General features: G+C 35.0%; 1 long non-coding RNA gene across 1 annotated transcript in view; it reads right to left on the reverse strand.

Moving 5' to 3' along the window:
* The window catches only part of LOC140850577 (uncharacterized), a 497739-nt gene that overhangs the window by 171422 nt on the left and 308654 nt on the right, over positions 1-17663 (reverse strand). Inside the window, exon 5 of the long non-coding RNA XR_012133517.1 lies at positions 2467-2535. This is a non-coding gene — a long non-coding RNA (uncharacterized lncRNA). The remainder of the gene's footprint in view (positions 1-2466; positions 2536-17663) is intronic.

Below are 17663 nucleotides of genomic sequence, written 5' to 3' on the forward strand. Positions count from 1 at the left end.
TCTCTCCGTTTCTTTCAATGAACATTTCTTTGACTATACAGATACCAAAAAGCATTTCAACACAGTTACTTGCAATAAAGTGCACTAATGACCATTTAAAAGTACAGCTGAATCCACAACTTGAAAATTATCTCATGATTCCACCACCTGTCCAACTGTTAGTAAAAATAAATGGGCCTTAATAAGCAACTAGAAAAATTTAGTCACGAAAATTTCATGCTGCTGTGTGATCTGTATTACATTCCCCATGAGAATGAACCAACTAAGTGTGAAATTCAATTTGATCAAACATTTACTACATGTCTACTGTTTACCATATACTATAAAAGGCGATGAAAGGGATTCAAAGCTGAGTAAGTCATGTGTCCCCACAAAACTCATCTTCCAGTTACACAGATCAAAGACATATATATAAAACATTGGAATGCAGGGAAACTTAAGGTAATTGACAAAAAGAAGTGTATTCAAATTGTTGTAGCAATGCAAAGATGAAGGAACATGTCATTGTAGAAATCAAGAAACGTTTAATGGGGCAAAGGTATGTGCAGCGGACCTTGAGTAACTGGAATAATCTCCTTACAGTAAGGTGGGGAAGGGGTGCTCAGCTAAAGGTAGAGGTTTGCCCTTGGTTGTAGAAGTAGGCAACATGGGGGTGCTTAGGAAGGACATGCAACCTACAGAGATATTTTATGGGAGACAGGAGTGTGTGTGTGTGGTGTGTGTATGTGTACTGGACATGTCTTAAGATTTGTGAAAGATTTACAATGCCAGAATGAAAATTCTAAACTTAAATCAGAAAAATATAAAAAATAAAACACTTTTGGATAGAGAATAAATAAACAGATAGAAGATACATCTTAAAATTATTTACCATGGATCAGAATAATGGAGAGTCTGGAAGAGATAAAGGAGTGAGGTGACCAGTTCTGGTGCCTTAGAGCATACTATGTGCTTTATGTCTATTTGTCCACTGGATGTCCCTAATAACACTCTAACAAAGTTTCACAATTATTCTTACTTTATGAAGGCTTAAAGACTTTAAGTAAATCATTCAAAGTAACAGAGCTAGTAAATGATGAGCTAAAATCTAAACTATAGTGTATCTGGCTAAAGGACATGTAAAGAAAATGTTGGTTGAATGACGAAGTAAATGAATCAATAAAGGAATATTTTGTGAGTGACTCTAATTTCTTAATAAATTCATTCTATCTTCAAGAAAATTAACGAATTTTCATCTTGAAAATACTTCCTCTCATGCTCTCCTGATATACAGAACTGCAAGAGAGGATCCCAATGAAATAATTGATTTTATAGGATCTCATGTTTCCTGGGGTTAGATATAAAGATTTCATATGGTAATATTTCTGTAGAAACTCTGTTTGTATATTTGTCTTTATCATTACATATAAGTGATTTCTAAGAAATGTTTGTGATTTGACCTCCTTTGATCTTCAGGCAATAAGAGCCCTAGAGAAACACTCCCAGGGACAGTCTGGACTCCTGAACTGGGCTTCACTTCAGTACAACCCAGCAAGTCTGGGACATGTGATCCAAACAAAATTGAAATAAACACTCACATAGAAAAAGACAAACAAGAACTCACAAATCGTTTTGAAATGTCAAAAATTAAATGAATATGTAAAGATAAAATTAACACTTCAGTGAAAATGCCAACATACCTTCTGAAATTTGCACTTCAAGACACAATATAGCTTATTCATTAATAGCACCACTCAGAGCTAGACTTCTGAGTTTAAATATCTATATGACTTTGGGAAGTCACCCACCCTGTGTGTGTCATCTAATGGGGATGATAACAGTACTACTCTCATACAAAACACATTAAATAAGTTAATGAACACTTCTCAATACAGTGATAGGCACTATCTAAACACTGTATACCTATTTATAATTCACCATGATCGTTTTAAGAGTTAAGGCACCTGGATTACCCTGGGCCTTAAAACCTAAATAAAGTGATAACCACAAAATTTCCATCTCCAGTTGGAAAGGTTGGGTAGGGACAGTGTTTGCAGGGAATTGGCCTGTTTTCTTATTTCTGGCGTGGTGTGCATAAGCAAGAGCCTGAATGGGAGACAGGTTTATCCAGAAACTAATTCCCACCAAAGGATCCCACATCAGATACACAAGCTATAGTTCATTGCTTCCTATAAACACCAGATCATTTGTTTCTCATGGAAACTGAAGCTTGACAATGTAAACACAACTCAGCGATCTCTGGGAGGCTGCCTACCACTGGAACACGTCTGCTATTCTTCAGAGGAGCTGTGAAAGAAAGCAAGTCAGCAATGACAAAACTAATCCCCAGAAAAATCACAGGCCTCTTACTTTATCCTTGTTCTCAGATATTTTTTTTCATATTCAGCAGGCTAGAATTGCAATTTCCCTTAAAAATGTGTTTTGTTTTGTTAGAAAATGGAAAAGTTACTATGAAAGATATATTACCTCCAGCTCTGGCCTTCAGTGGACTAAATTCAGGAAGAGATACAGTCGGTGAAACTTCTTTGCATTTTACTGTAAAAAAAAAAAAAAAAAACTCTAGCTCTCTCAAACTCAGGAGGCCAAAAGATTTCAAATGAAACTGTCTAGCAAAGGTGTTGCAGTGCAGAGGTAACACATACTGAACCATTCCTGTTTAGTCAGAGTTCTTCCATCTGCTTATTTCATTAATATATTTCCTCAGGTTTACTAGTGAAATCTGGAGAAATAAAGAATCATCTTATCTAAGACAGAAATATTTATACTATCACTTTCTTTTGAGTATATTCAAGATCTTTGCAAACAAGATCTTTGCAAACAATTTTTACCAGAAGAGATGTCCTGTCAAAGGTGATAGAAATGTGTTCAACTGCTGCTATAAAAATTGATTAAATAACCAACAAACGTTGCAGTTTACAGGATTTGAGAGCAATAAGATAGAACTTTACACTAATTGGAGTTCCCCCACAATTAGAAAAAAAAACACAAAAAACTAAATTTTACTTAGCATTTACTGTATAACAGATCTGTGATAAATGGTTTATGATTATCTTGTTTCCTCTGAACAACAATCCTACAAAAAGAACTAAATTATCTTTCTTTATAAAAAATAGAAACAAAAACTGAGACATGGGGAGATTAAGAAATTTGTTCAAATGTCATATGGTTTCAATAGCTAATTCAATAGTAGTCTGATTCCAATATCACTAAACAAGTACATGACTGCCTCTGAGAGCTTAGACTTGACATATTAGGCAGAAAAAGTCGCTGAAAATTTCTGAAAAGACAACTAGCAATAAGAATAAGCCTGTTACAGAAAGTCAGTTTGCAAGAAAAATTAAGAGCGAGTGACAACTTGGGATCAGACAGGGCATTACCAGGGTTGTGTAGTGATGTAGGATTGAGAGGATATTATACTCTGAGATTTCCACAACATTTTTAACCTTTACAACTTCTCTATGGGTAGATACATTGTTTTCCTCACCTTACAGATAAAACTTTTAAAAAGATTAAGTGATCATTCAAGGTTGCACAGCTCGTAAGAGATGAAGCTGATGTTCAAAGCCAGGCCTAACTGATTCTGGGGCCTATATAAATACCAAGCTATAGTGATCATGTTATTTTATGTGTATAAACTGCTCTGAGCCTCACAATATTCTTATGAGATACACTGAGACTTAGAGCAGTTAAGGGATAATCCCATATCATAACTGGGATTCAAACACAGGCTTGTTTATGGTGTTGAGTAGAGTTATATAAACTATTCAACTAAAGTAAACTACTTCAAAGCAAATGACTGAGTCAAGATAGTAACTATTTTTTCTGCTTCATGAAAGATTGGTTTCAGTTCTAAACCAAACATGCCTTTAGGATTGTTTCAATAATGAAAGAGTTGTTTGTTTGTTTCTCTAAGACCATTTTATATTTGTCATCTGGAATTACTCAGGTATGGCTTATTGCTGACTTCACCATGGCAGCATTTCTGAAATGCGGAAATTAATCAGCACTGGAAGTTTGGTTTGTTTTTTTAAAGAAAAAAAATGCCACAAAAACTACTGTTTCTCATGCTGTTTTTCTATGAATTACAGTAAGGATTTCTATCTGAGAAGCTGCAATGTCAATGCCAACTTAATTCAGAATGTGCATATACATGATGTGATATCCTTCACACATCAATAGAAGTGGTAACCATGCCATATTATAGCAAGACCAGCACCAGGGTTGATGGGTTTACATATGGGATAAAGAGAGGACTGAGCTAACATCAGAGATTAAGGGTAAATCAACAGTAGACAAAAGAAACATAACATTTCTGCCCCTTGGAAGTTGATGGAAATTTCTCTTGTACTTGTCACTCAGGGCTTTCTTCCTTTCTTTTCCTGGATTTGGAAGTTGCCAGGCAGTTTGTTCAACCACACCATGCTGTGGCTGACAGATTGACATGTCCTTCACTCAGACAATAATTGGCTTTGGCTTCCTGCCTACTAACAGCTATAGGCACCATTTAGAGTCTGACCCTAGCACTTGACTCCATGTTTTCTTGATTTATTTTTTCACTAAACTGTAGGACTTTTGTTGTTATTCCTAAACTTACACTTCAAATACTGTATTTATCAAAGGTTAACCAGTTTTTTTCTCAATTTTTAAGTCCTGCTGAACATTACAGAATGGCTGTAAAACTATATAGGTATACAGCTTATTGAAATTCCTTTTCATAAAGTAACATCTTTTCTAAATTTCTACAGTCATGGAAAATACTTTCAAGTTGCCCCTGGTGACTCTCAAAATTCAGCAGATATCACTGACACAGGATCCTGACACTCCGGTATTGAGTTTGAACTTGGCAGTCACATCCAAGTGGCTAATTCTGGGTCTATTTATTATCCTTGCTCTAATTCATGGTAGAATACCCAGTAGAAATAACAGACACGGCATGGCTTAACTAAAATATCTCAGGTTCTAAAATCTTAGAGGACAGCTTAGCTCTATACCAAGAATCACAAAGAATCACTGACTTCTACATCTAACACAGCTTTTCTCTTTCGGCCAAAGCCAAATAATTCTAATGATGCCTCCTGATGCAAAATTACATATAGATGTACAAGTTTATTTCTGGACTGTCAACTGTATTGCATTGATTTATATAACCTTCCTTATGCAAGTATAGTACTGTTTTGATAACAGTACTTCCTGAGTAAGTTTTGAAATTGGAAAAATGTGAGTCCTCCCCTCCAACTTTGAACTTTCTTCAAGTTTACTTTGCCTATTCTGAGTCCCTGTCTCTCTGCATGAATTTTAGAATCAGCTTGTTACTTTATATATAAAAGTCAGCTGGGAGTTGATAGAGGTTGCATTGTGTATTTCCCTTTTTACAGATATAACTTTTTTAAAGCATATTTTCTCTTTCATGTTCAGAAAGTATATTGCTCTAGAACATTCTTTTCATTAAGTGATTCTGTCAGGTTTTGTTATCATATTCCTGCGGGACTCATAAAGCTAGTTGGGAAGTATGCCACCTCTTCTATTTTCTGGCTCATACAATTGACAATGTTTCTTATTTTAAATATTTAATAAAATTTATCAATGAAACCAACTGGTGTTGGAGTTTTCTTTATTGAGACACTTTGACAACAGATTCAAAACACTAATACATAAGGGGCTATTTCAATTTTCTGTTTCTTCCTATTTTCATAAGTTATATTTTTCAAAGCATTTGTGCATTGTGTTTAAGTTTGAATGAACCAGCATAAAATTTCTGAATTCTCTTATTATCCTTTTCATACATCTATGATGTGTAGCGATGTACCATTTTATTCTGAATACTGATAATTTTTGTAGTGTATTTAATGTTTTGAGCAGTGTTACTAGGACTTCATTAATATAGAAGTAAAAAATGTTTGGTTTTGTTAATTATCTCTATTTTTCTATCTGTACTTTATCCGTTTCCTGTTGAACTTCTTTTGTTTCTTTCCTTCTACTAATTTGGCTTTAATTTGCTTCTTTTTTTTTAAACCTTAGTATGGAAGTTAAGATAATTAATTTCAAACATATTTTCTTTTTTAATAGCACTTAAAGATTTTAAATTTCCTTTAAATACTATTTTGTCAGCATCTCCAACATTTGTATGTTATATATCTATTATATGTTATTTTTCATTTAGTACAAACTATTATCAAACCAACGGTTATCTAGATGTGTTATTTAATTCTTAGTTGGGTGAGACTTTTATATTTATATTTTTTGTTTATTTCTAAATTTAATTTATTAATTGGGCAGAGATTATATTCAGTATGCTTTCAAATCTTAAAATTTAATTCTAAAATATATCAATGTCTCTTTCACACATAAAAGGATATTCTCCTACAAACTCACTTTTATCAAAATTCACAAATGACACTGAGACAATAATATTGTCTAATTTTAAGAGCATATTTATATGCTACCAATTATCACATTAGTGTCCTGGAGGACCAAATTCCAACCAAACCACTGGATCAATTCCTATCTAGGGTCACATATTGTATTTAGTAGTCATGGCACTTCATTCTTCTTTAATCTGGTAAATTCGCAGTCTTTCTCTTTCTTTTACAATGTAGGCATTTTTTAGCACAGCCCAGTTACTTTGCAGAATATTACTAAAATTGTGTTTCCCTAATATTTTTCATGACTAAATTAAAATTGTGCATTTTGAGTAGGAACACTGCAAAAGTGATATTATGTCTTCCTCAGTGCCTCTCATAAATGGGAATAAGACAATATTATCTCACTACTGGATTTTTAAAATTTCCTACACCCAATATGTCCTGTTGTCCCTAATTCTTCAGGTTTCTTACTTATTACCACTAGTTTTTTTAGGCCCCAATTACAGCATGTCTGACATACAGGAATAAACTTCTAAGTGACCAGAGTCACCATTCTCCACTCTACTTCAGACTAATCTGACTACAACATAGTATGTATGATTTTTCTCCTTAGTTGTCAAACTTTCAAGGGGGACACAATTATGATTTGACCTAAATATATCACACCACCCTTACTTTTCATAACTTAAATGAACACATATTTACTGATTATCTATTATTTGCACCTGCGTAAAATTATTTGATAATTTGATACTTTCTCAACCCACTACAAAACCTCTCTACAAGCTCCTCACTTTTTATATTTAATTACATCTAGAACAAACTTTCACCAATTTCCCTCACTGAAATGTTAGCCATTTGTCAAGGCCTATTTCAATCACCACACTATAATTGAAGCCCTGTTTTTATCTATCTTTTCTTAACTATCACACTGTCTGAATATTTTATGATAATTATTATGTAATAGTATTATCCAATCAACTGTGAAGTCCTGTCGTGCTTAGGGAGGCAGTATCTGTAGAATAGAGGTTAAGAGAATGTGTCCTGAAGTCAAAATTCCTGCCCCCAATCAAAGAATAACACACCCAAATATATGTTCTTGGCAGTTGCTTTACTTCTCTGTGCCTCCTAGAGGTTAACTAACGTGCAAGGTTAAGTCTGTTATAGGATTAGATGAACAACAATTCTTGTAAAGAAGTGAGTAAAGTGCCTAGAAAAGAATAAGGATTAAAGATGGCAGCCTAAGACTAAGAGGTGAGATAGAAACCACCTCCTAAAACCACATATAAAACAAACATATAATTAATACAACTAATCCTGAAAGAGCAACAGGAAAGTAGGCTGCGCCAGACTGCATACACCTGGAGAAAAGAGCAAAGCTCATGGAATAGTGTAAAGTATCAAAGGATTGATCCAGCGGGACTCAGGTCACAGGCAGGAGGAAGAGAAACAGAGCAGGGAGGGAGTGGAGTCCTGGGACTGCTGAACACCTAGCTCTGGAGATCTGCTCTGGAAGCACTAACCTACATTGCATGGTGTTCTGGTGATTAGTGGCGTTGGAAAGCTAAAACAGGTAGAATACCTAGAGAGAATGAGATTCCAACTGCTTGTGAAAAACAGGGATTCATATCCAGCAGATGTGGGGGGGCAGTCTGAGAGACTTCCTAAAAGCAGCAGGGCTGCTAAATGGGCAAGGATTGCACAGAGCTTACTGTCCAGGAGAAAGGACAGGTAGACAAAATTGTCTGGGTGCACTCTGCCCAGCAGTTTGGGAACTTAAATGATCTCAAGCGCTCCATTCCCCTTGCTGACTATGCAGCTCCAAGCACCCGCCCCCCCCACAATGATACACAGCCTGCTGCAACTTGCTGCCAGCTACCCTGCACCTGGCTCAAAAACCGGCAGCCCCAGCCCTGGCATCAAGCCAGCCAGAGGGAAGCCCCACCTATAGTAGCTACAAACACAAATCACAGAGGCTTACACCTGTGTGTTTGGCCCACTGGTTCTGACAGTGGAGACAGGCACAGCAGCCAGGAAGCAGGAAAAAACCCTTTCCTCTGCAGAGACACCAACACTGCTCCCCTGCAACCCCTGACATTTCTCCAGGGGTTGAGCAGAGCCTCTGGGCACTAGAGGACAGCAAGACAAATTATGAAACATCAAAGGAACATGGTTCAAAGCAAAATTATAAATACACCTGAGGAAGATTCCAATGAAATAGACCTCATAAATCTTCCTGAAAGAGATTACAAAATAAAAATCATTAACATGCTCATGGAGGTACAGAAAAATATTCAAGAACTCAGAAACGAATTTAGGATTGAGATCCAATCATTAAGAAACACAATGGAGGGTACTAAAAGTAGATTAGATATGGTAGAGGAGATGATAAATGAAATAGAAATTAGGGAAAAGGAATACAAAGAAGCTGAGGCACAGAGAGAAAAAAGGATCTCTAAGAATGAAAGCATACTGAGAGAATTATGTGACCAATCCAAATGGAACAATATTCATATTATAGGGGTACCAGAAGAAAAAGAGAGATAAAAAGAAATAGAAAGTGTGTTTGAGGAAGTAATTGTTGGAAACTTCACCAATCTGGGGAAGGAGATATTCTCTCAAGCCATAGAGGTGCACAGATATACCAACACCAGTGACCCAATAAGACAACACCAAGACATATAATAACTAAAATGGCAAAGATCAAGGATAAGGACAGAGTACTAAAAGCAACCAGAGAGAGAAAAAAGATCACATACAAAGGAAAACCCATCAGGATTTCATCAGACTTCTCAGCAGAAAACTTACGGGCCAGAAGGGAGTGGCATGATATATTTAATGCAATGAAGTAGAAGGGCCTCGAACCAAGAATACTTTATCTGGCAAGATTATCATTTAAATTTTAAGGAGGGATTAAACAATTTCCAGAGAAGCAAAAGCTAGAGAATTTACCTCCCACAAACCATCTCTACAGTGTATTTTGGAAGGACTACTATACATGGAAGAGTTCCTAAGGTTAAACAGCTTTTATCAGAGGTAATAAAAAGGGATATACAAAGAGTACAGAATATGACACCTAATATACAAAGAATGGAGGATGAAGAAAAGGAGGGGTAAAAAAAAAGAACCTTTAGATTGTGTTTGTAATAGCATACTAAGTGAGTTAAGTTTGACTATTAAATAGAAAGGAAGTCAACCTTGAACCTTTGGTAACCACAAATCTAACGCCTGAAATGGCAATAAGTACATTATCTATCGATAATCATCCTAAATGTAAAGGTCTGAATGCACCAATTAAAAGACACAGAGTCACTGAATGGATAAAAAAAAAGATCTATCTATATGTTGCCTACAAGAGACTCATGTTAAAACCAAAGACATACACAGACTAAAAGTGAAGGGATGAAAAAGATATTTCATGCACCTAATAGGGAGAAAAATGCAGGAGTTGCAGTACTTATATCAGACAAAATAGACTTCAAAACAAAGAAAGTCACAAGAGACAAAGAAGGACATTACATAATGATAAAGGGGTCAAACCAACATGAGGATATAACCATTATAACTATGCATTCAACACAGGAGCACTTACATATGTGAAACAAATACTAACAGAATTAAAGGGGTAAATAGAATGCAATGCATTCATTCTAGGAGAATTCAATACTCCACTCACTCGAAAGGACAGATCAACTGGACAGAAAATAAGTAAGGACACAGAGGCACTGACTAACACATTAGAACAAATGGACTTAACAGACATCTACAGAACTCTCCACCCAAAAGCAGCAGGATATAAATTCTTCTCAAGTGCACATGAACATTTTCAAGAATAGATCATATACTAGGCCATGAAAAGTGGCTCAGTAAATTCAAAAAGATTGAAATTGTACCAGCCATCTTCTCAGATCACAAAAGTATGAAACTAGAAATAAATTATGCAAAGAAAATGAAAAAGCACACAAACACATGGAGGCTTAATAATATGCTCCTAAATAACCAAGGGATCAATGACCAAATAAAAACAGAGATCAAGCAATATATGGAGACAACTGACAACAATAATTCAATACCACAAAATCTGTAGGATGCAATGAAGGAAGTGCTAAGAGGGAAGTATATTGCAATACAGGCCTACCTCAAAGAAGAACAATCCCATATGAATAGTCTAAACTCACAATTAACAAAACTAGAAAAGGAAGAACAAATGAGGCCCAAAGTCAGTAGGAGGGACATAAAAAATATTAGAGCATAAATAAATAAAATTGAGAAGAATAAAACAATAGAAAGAATCAATGAAAGCAGGAGCTGGTTCTTTGAGAAAATAAAGTAGATAAACCCCTAGCCACACTTATCAAGAAAAAGAGAGTCTACTCACATAAACAGAATCAGAAATAAGAAAGGAAAAATCACTATAGACACTACAAAAATACATACAATTTTTAGAGAATACTATGAAAAATTATATGCTAACAAACTGGATAACCTAGAAGAAATGGACAGCTTTCTAGAAAAATACAACCTTCCAAGGCTGACCCAGAAAGAAACAGAAAATATTACCACACCAATTACCAGCAATGAAATTGAATTGGTAATCAAAAAACCCCTGCACCAGATGGATTCACCACTGAATTTCATCAAACATTTAGTGAAGAACTAATACCCACCCTCCTTAAAGTTTTCCAAAAAGTAGAAGAGGAGAGAATACTCCCAAACTCATTCTACAAGGCCAGCATCACTCTAATACCAAAACCAGGCAGACACCACAAAAAAATAAAATTACAGACCAATATCCCTGATGAACATAGATACAAAAATACACAAGATATTAGCAAACTGAATTCAAAAATGCATAAAAAAATCATCGACCATGACCAAGCAGGATTATTCCAGGGATGCAAGGATAGTACAATATTAGAAAATCCATCAACATTATCCACCACATCAACAAAAAGAACAAAAACCACATGTTCATCTCCATAGATGCCAAAAAAGCATTTGACAAGATTCAACATCCATTCATGATAAAAACTCTCAACAAAATGGGTATAGAGGGCAAGTACCTCAACATAATAAAGGCCATACATGACAAACCCACAGCCAACATCATACTTAACAGCGAGAAGCTGAAAGCCTTTCTTTAAGATCAAAAAAAGGATGCCCACTCCCTCCACTTTTATTCAACATAGTTCTGGAGGTCCTTGCCATGGCAATCAGACAAAACAAAGAAATAAATGATACCCAGATTGGCAAGGAAGAAGTTAAACTGTCAGTTTGCAGATGACATGATATTGTACATAAAAACTCTAAAGAATCTACTCTAAAACTACTAGATCTAATATCTGAATTCAGCCAAGTTTCAGGATACAAATTTAATACACAGAAATCTGTTGCATTCCTAAACACTAATGATGAACCAGCAGAAAGAGAAATCAGGAAAACAATTCCATTCACAATTCCATTAAAAAGAAGAAAATACCTAGGAATAAACCTAACAAAGGAAGTGAAGGACCTATGAATTGAAAACGACATGACACTCATGATAGAGATTTAAGAAGATACCACTAAATGGAAACACATCCTGTGCTAATGGATAGGAAGAATTAATAAGAATTGTCAAAATGGCCCTTCTGCCTAAAGCAATCTATAGATTCAATCCAATCTCTAACAAAATACCAACAGCATTCTTCAATGAACTAAAGCAAATAATTCTAAAATTCATATGGAACCACAAAAGACCCCAAATAGACAAAGCAATCCTGAGAAGGAAGAATAAAGCTGGAGGGATTACACTCCCTGACTTCAAGCTCTACTACAAAGTCACAGTAATCAAGACAATTTGGTACTGGCACAAGAACAGAGCCATAGACCAGTGAACAGACTAGAGAGCCCAGATATAACCCAACCATATATGGTCAATTGATACATGATAAAGCAGACATGGACATACAATGGGGAAATGACATCATCTTCAACAAGCGGTATTGGCAAAACTGGACATGGAGAATGAAACTTGATTATTGTCTATCCCCATATACAAAAGTAAACTCAAAATGGATCAAAGACCTGAATATAATTCATGAAACCATAAAACTCTTAGAAGATAACATAGGCAAAAATTTCCTGAATATAAACATGAGCAACTTCTTCTGGAATGCATCTCTTCAAGAAAGGGAAGCAAAAGCAAAAATGAACACATGGGACTACATCAAACTAAAAAGCTCTGTACAGCAAAGGACACCATCAACAGAACAAAAAGGCATCCTACAGTATAGGAGAATATAGTTGTAAATGACATAACTGACAAGGGGTTAACATCCAAAACATATATAGAACTCACATGCCTCAAAACCCAAAAAGCAAATAACCCTATTAGAAAATGGGCACAGGATATGAACAGACACTTCTCCAAAGAAGAAATTCAGATGGCCAATAGGCTTATGAAAAGATGCTCCACATCACTAATTATCAGGGAAATGCAAATAAAAACCACAATGAGATATCACCTTATACCACTTAGGATGGGCCAGTATCAAAAAGACTAAGAACAACAAATGCTGGTGAGGATGTGGATAAAGGGGAACCTTCCTACATTGAATGGGGGAATGTAAGCTAGTTTAACTATTGTGGAAAGCAATACGGAGGTTCCTCAAAAACTAAAAATAGAAATATCATTTAACCCGGGAATTCCACTCCTAGGAATTTACACAAAGAATATAATTTCTCAGATGCAAAAAGACATATGCACCCCTATGTTTATTGCAGCACTATTTACAACAGCTAAAATATGGAAGCAACCTAAGTGTCCATCAGTAGATGAATGGATAAAGAAGATGTGGTACATATACACAATGGAATACTATTCAGCCATAAGAAAGAAACAAATCTTACAATTTGCAACAACATGGATGGAGCTGGAGTGAAATTAGCCAGGTGGAGAACCACAAGTACCAAATTATTTCCCTCATTTGTGGAGTATAACAACAAAGCAAAACTGAAGGAACAAAACAGCAACAGACTCACACACTCCAAGAAGGCACTAGTGGTTGCCAAAGGGGAGGGGTAGGGAAGGGTGGGTAGGCAGGGAGGGAGAAGGGGATCAGGGGTATTATGATTGGCACACATGGTGTGGGGGGGGGATCATGGGAAAGACAGTGTAGCCCAGAGAAGGCAAATAGTGACTCTGTGCCATCTTACTACATTGATGAGCAGTGAATGTAATGGGGTATGGGGGGGGACACGATAACAGGTGTAATGACCACATTGTTTATTGATGTGAAACCTTCATAAAAGTGTATATCAATAATACCTTAATAAAAAAAAAGAAAAAATATTAAGGCCTCAGTACAAATGAACCACCATTTTCATGAAGGTTCTGCCTTTTTAGTATCATCCTTACATGCTCTCTCCTCACTATTACTTTCTCTCTTCTCTGCTTCCCTTTTCTTACTTCCTTATTTGGTAATAGGGTCTCAGGGGCAGTTTCCTAAACCTCTTGTTTCTCATGTTACACTCTAATTTTTAGTAATCTTGAAGTAATCTATTCCTGCTTCTGAAGTAATCTCTTGCTTAAAATCTTTTAGAAAATCTGCATGGCTTATAGGAAAGTTAAATTTCCTGAGAATAAGTTAAAATATCCCTCCTGTTTCACTTTGCTTTTGCTCTGCAATTGTACCACTTTGTCATATTCCTGAAGTTTCTATGATGTGTCACAAGACTTGTCTTTGTTAATAGATATGACTTTTTTTCTACACTGCCAATTTAGAGGCATTTTTTCTATCCATCCCTCCTACTAAAATCCAGTATACTAATATGGCCCACATTCGAAGTTTCAGCTGAAACATCACCTTTCTAATCATTTCCTCTGAACCATAGGAAGCCAAACACTTTATCATGTTTGCAAGCAATACTACATACTTACTGCTAACAGAGACCATATAACTATACTGTTTCAGTTATTTATCTACCCTTACTGGCCAATCATAAACTTGAAGGTAATACCTGAATCCAATTCACTTTGTATCCATGGTCCTTAGTATACTTAGCTTGGAGGCTTGACTTGGATGCTCAGAATCATCTAAAGGAATTTGATTTTCTTTTCATCAGAAGGGGGATAGGCTTGATGATATCCTCACATAGAGACTCAGGTCGATGGGGTCTCAAGATATGGAATATCATCAGTTATAACAAAGAGGGAACATGGTGAAATTCACAGGGAATTTTGAAGCCTGTCACTAGGAGTGACAGGAATTGCTGCAGCTCACATTCACTGGATTGGTACAATTCGATTATGTCTCAAAGAGATGAGAACTAGAATATGAAAGAACAGAACTAATTCACTATAAAATCACCACATACCACACTAGACTGTGAGCTCCTTAGGGGCCTAAAATGTATTCCATGAATCTGTGTATATTCAAAAAATGTGGCTCATCGCAAATGTGCAGTAAATATTTTGTAATTAATAAATGATCTCATATTGATCATAAACATTAACCCAAATCATGATGATCATTTCAGATAAAAAAAATATATCAAGACAACTAGCTCTAGAAGACTTTAAAATGTTTGCTGACTCATTTCACTTTGATTTTCCATTTTCTTAAATCTCTGCAGTTTTAACATGTGAAACAATAATTGTATTATCTGGAGCTTCTACCCTGGAGTGTAATAAAAATAATCTCTTGGATTTTGCCAAAGCTCTTCCTATCTTATTATTCTATTTTTAAATAGTTTAATTTGCTATGGTAGAATACTATCATCTATAGACATTAATCATGTGTGGGGTGCTTACTTTTATCTATGGTAAATTAGGTGTCATGTTTTCACACCATGCTAATTATCTTCAGTGTATATATTTTAATCATTTTTCATCCTCACTGAACACAAACCTCCCTCTGAACTAACATAACCTTTATGCATTCAATTATATTTCTGGAGAAAAATACTGTTACTGAATTCCCACTCTGGATTGCTTCCAATGGTCGTCATGCTTAACATTCTTGACCCCATTGAATGAGTCATGAGTGGGCGGAACTTATAGAAAGTGGTATGAAAAATACTTCAAAGTACTAAACCGAAACACTGATGATATATAATTACTGTGTTGTGACAGAATCCTCTTTATTTAAAACCCTGAATATTTTCAAGTTATTCAAAGGATTTGAAAAGTATAATGAAAGAAGGAAATTACAACATTTTCCATAAATGTCATGTGTGAGCATTTTATATAAAAATACACTAATGCAAAGAGGAAAAGTATCCAATTATTTTCCCCCCAAATGAAGAATGTTCTGTAAAAGTCTCTTCCCTCTGATATTCTGTTTCAGTGATTTGAATTTAAAATGATATTATCTGTTATGTAATTTCTGATTCTGCTAACTATGTAACTAGGCTACATCCAAAACCAGTGGCAACATGAAAAATGAGATTTTTGTTTCTTTACAAGTTTACTTTTAGCATTTGGAGGTAAGTTATAGGTAACTCAGTCCAGGGAAAAGTTGGATAATAAAAGGTTCTTCCTTCTTGCCCAGTAGTGTCCTTGTCTCCATTCAGCAACCCTCCTTTCTTTCTGGGGTCTTATATTTGCTCAACTCCCATTCAAAATGGGGGGATAATGACATAGCACAAACAATATGCTTGAACAAAGAAACATATATAAACTTTACCACTCACTATTCAGAGAACAGAAATTATTTTCAAGCAAACTTTGAATATTTAGAACAATTGACTTTAGTAGTCCAAAACTGAAGCTCATTAAATTTGAATTAACATTAGACACGATATATTCTCCAACAACAATTTATTAAAAATAAAAGCCACAAGTGAACACCAATTTTTTAAACTGCAGTATATCTGGAAACTACAAATTGTGTTAGGCAGCTACTCTTAGGTTAAAAATCAAAATGTTACAAGATTATAAAATGATTAGAATTGAATATTAAGGGAAATATTTATAGGTCAAAATATAAGAGAGCAGAATGTGTAATTTTACTCTTTTGTATGCATGTATCAGAAATGAATTTTTAAGAATATGAATGGAGAGGTATGTTTTTTTCCAGAAAAACAAGGAAGAAAAAAAATAACGAATAGTAAAATTTGCATTAAAGAAAGGATGAACAAAAAAAGAACAGGTAACACTCAATAAAAAGAAATAATAAAATAAAGATCTACGTCTTTGAAAAGATTAATTAATAATAATATGGACAAGCATCATCAAAGTTCTCAAAATAAAATACAAAATGCAAATAAATAAATACAGGAATAAAGGAACAAATCCAGAGCTAACAGATTGATAAAAGAATAAATATTCCTGGCTACCTACTAATAAATTTAGTAATATTTGGGTAATTAGATACATTTCTGAAACAGAGTAAAATGCCATGATTGTTTAAGAAGCATCAGGAACTTTTAAAAAGAGATCAATAATCTTTAAAGAAACTGAAATAATCACAAACACTTCTCTACCTTAAAACACATTAACAGTTTTCAAGGATACCTTTTCCAAATATTCAAGAAATTAAATTTCTATATTATAGAAGATATTCCAGTGTAAAACAAAAAGGATGAGAAGCTGACCAATTAAAATGATAAGCCAATATCATGTTAACAGATGTAAATGTCCTAAACAAAGAATACTTATAAAATTTAATGGCATAGTACATCAGGGTCAAATGTTTCATACCAGAAATACAAGAATGATTCAACATCAGAGAACCTACTAATAGAAGCACACTAATGAGGTAAAAGATAACATATATATATGATTGTCTAATATTTTCAGGAAAAACATACAATATTATTTCAGTTTTTTGACACAACTTTCAGGAAACCAAAATAGTAGTAAAACTGTTGATAAAATAAATTGATACAGCAAACTTCCTAATATTAATAGAAAAACTTTAAACTTATTTTTATTAACATTCATGGATGCTATGGTCTGGATGTTTGTGTTCCTCCAAAATTCATATGTTGAAATCCTAATAAAGGTGATGGTATATTAGTAGGTGGGGCTTTTGGGAGGTGTTTAAGTCATGAGGGTGGAATCCGCATAAGAATAGTGCCATATAAAAGAGATTTCAGAGAGATTCCTTGCCCTTTCTGTATGCCACGTGAAGACACAGAGAGGAGCCTGCTATGAACCAGGATGATGGCCCTCACCTGGTCATGCTGGCACCCTGATTTTGGATTTCCAAATTCCAGAACTGTGAGCAATAAATTTCTGTTGTTTATCATCCCCTAGTCTATGGCACTTTGTTACAGCAGTGAAACATCCTTCCTCTGAAGTGAACATGACAGTGC

The sequence above is a fragment of the Manis javanica genome, chromosome 7, assembly GCF_040802235.1.
Source record: "Manis javanica isolate MJ-LG chromosome 7, MJ_LKY, whole genome shotgun sequence".
Taxonomy (NCBI): Eukaryota; Metazoa; Chordata; class Mammalia; order Pholidota; family Manidae; genus Manis; species Manis javanica.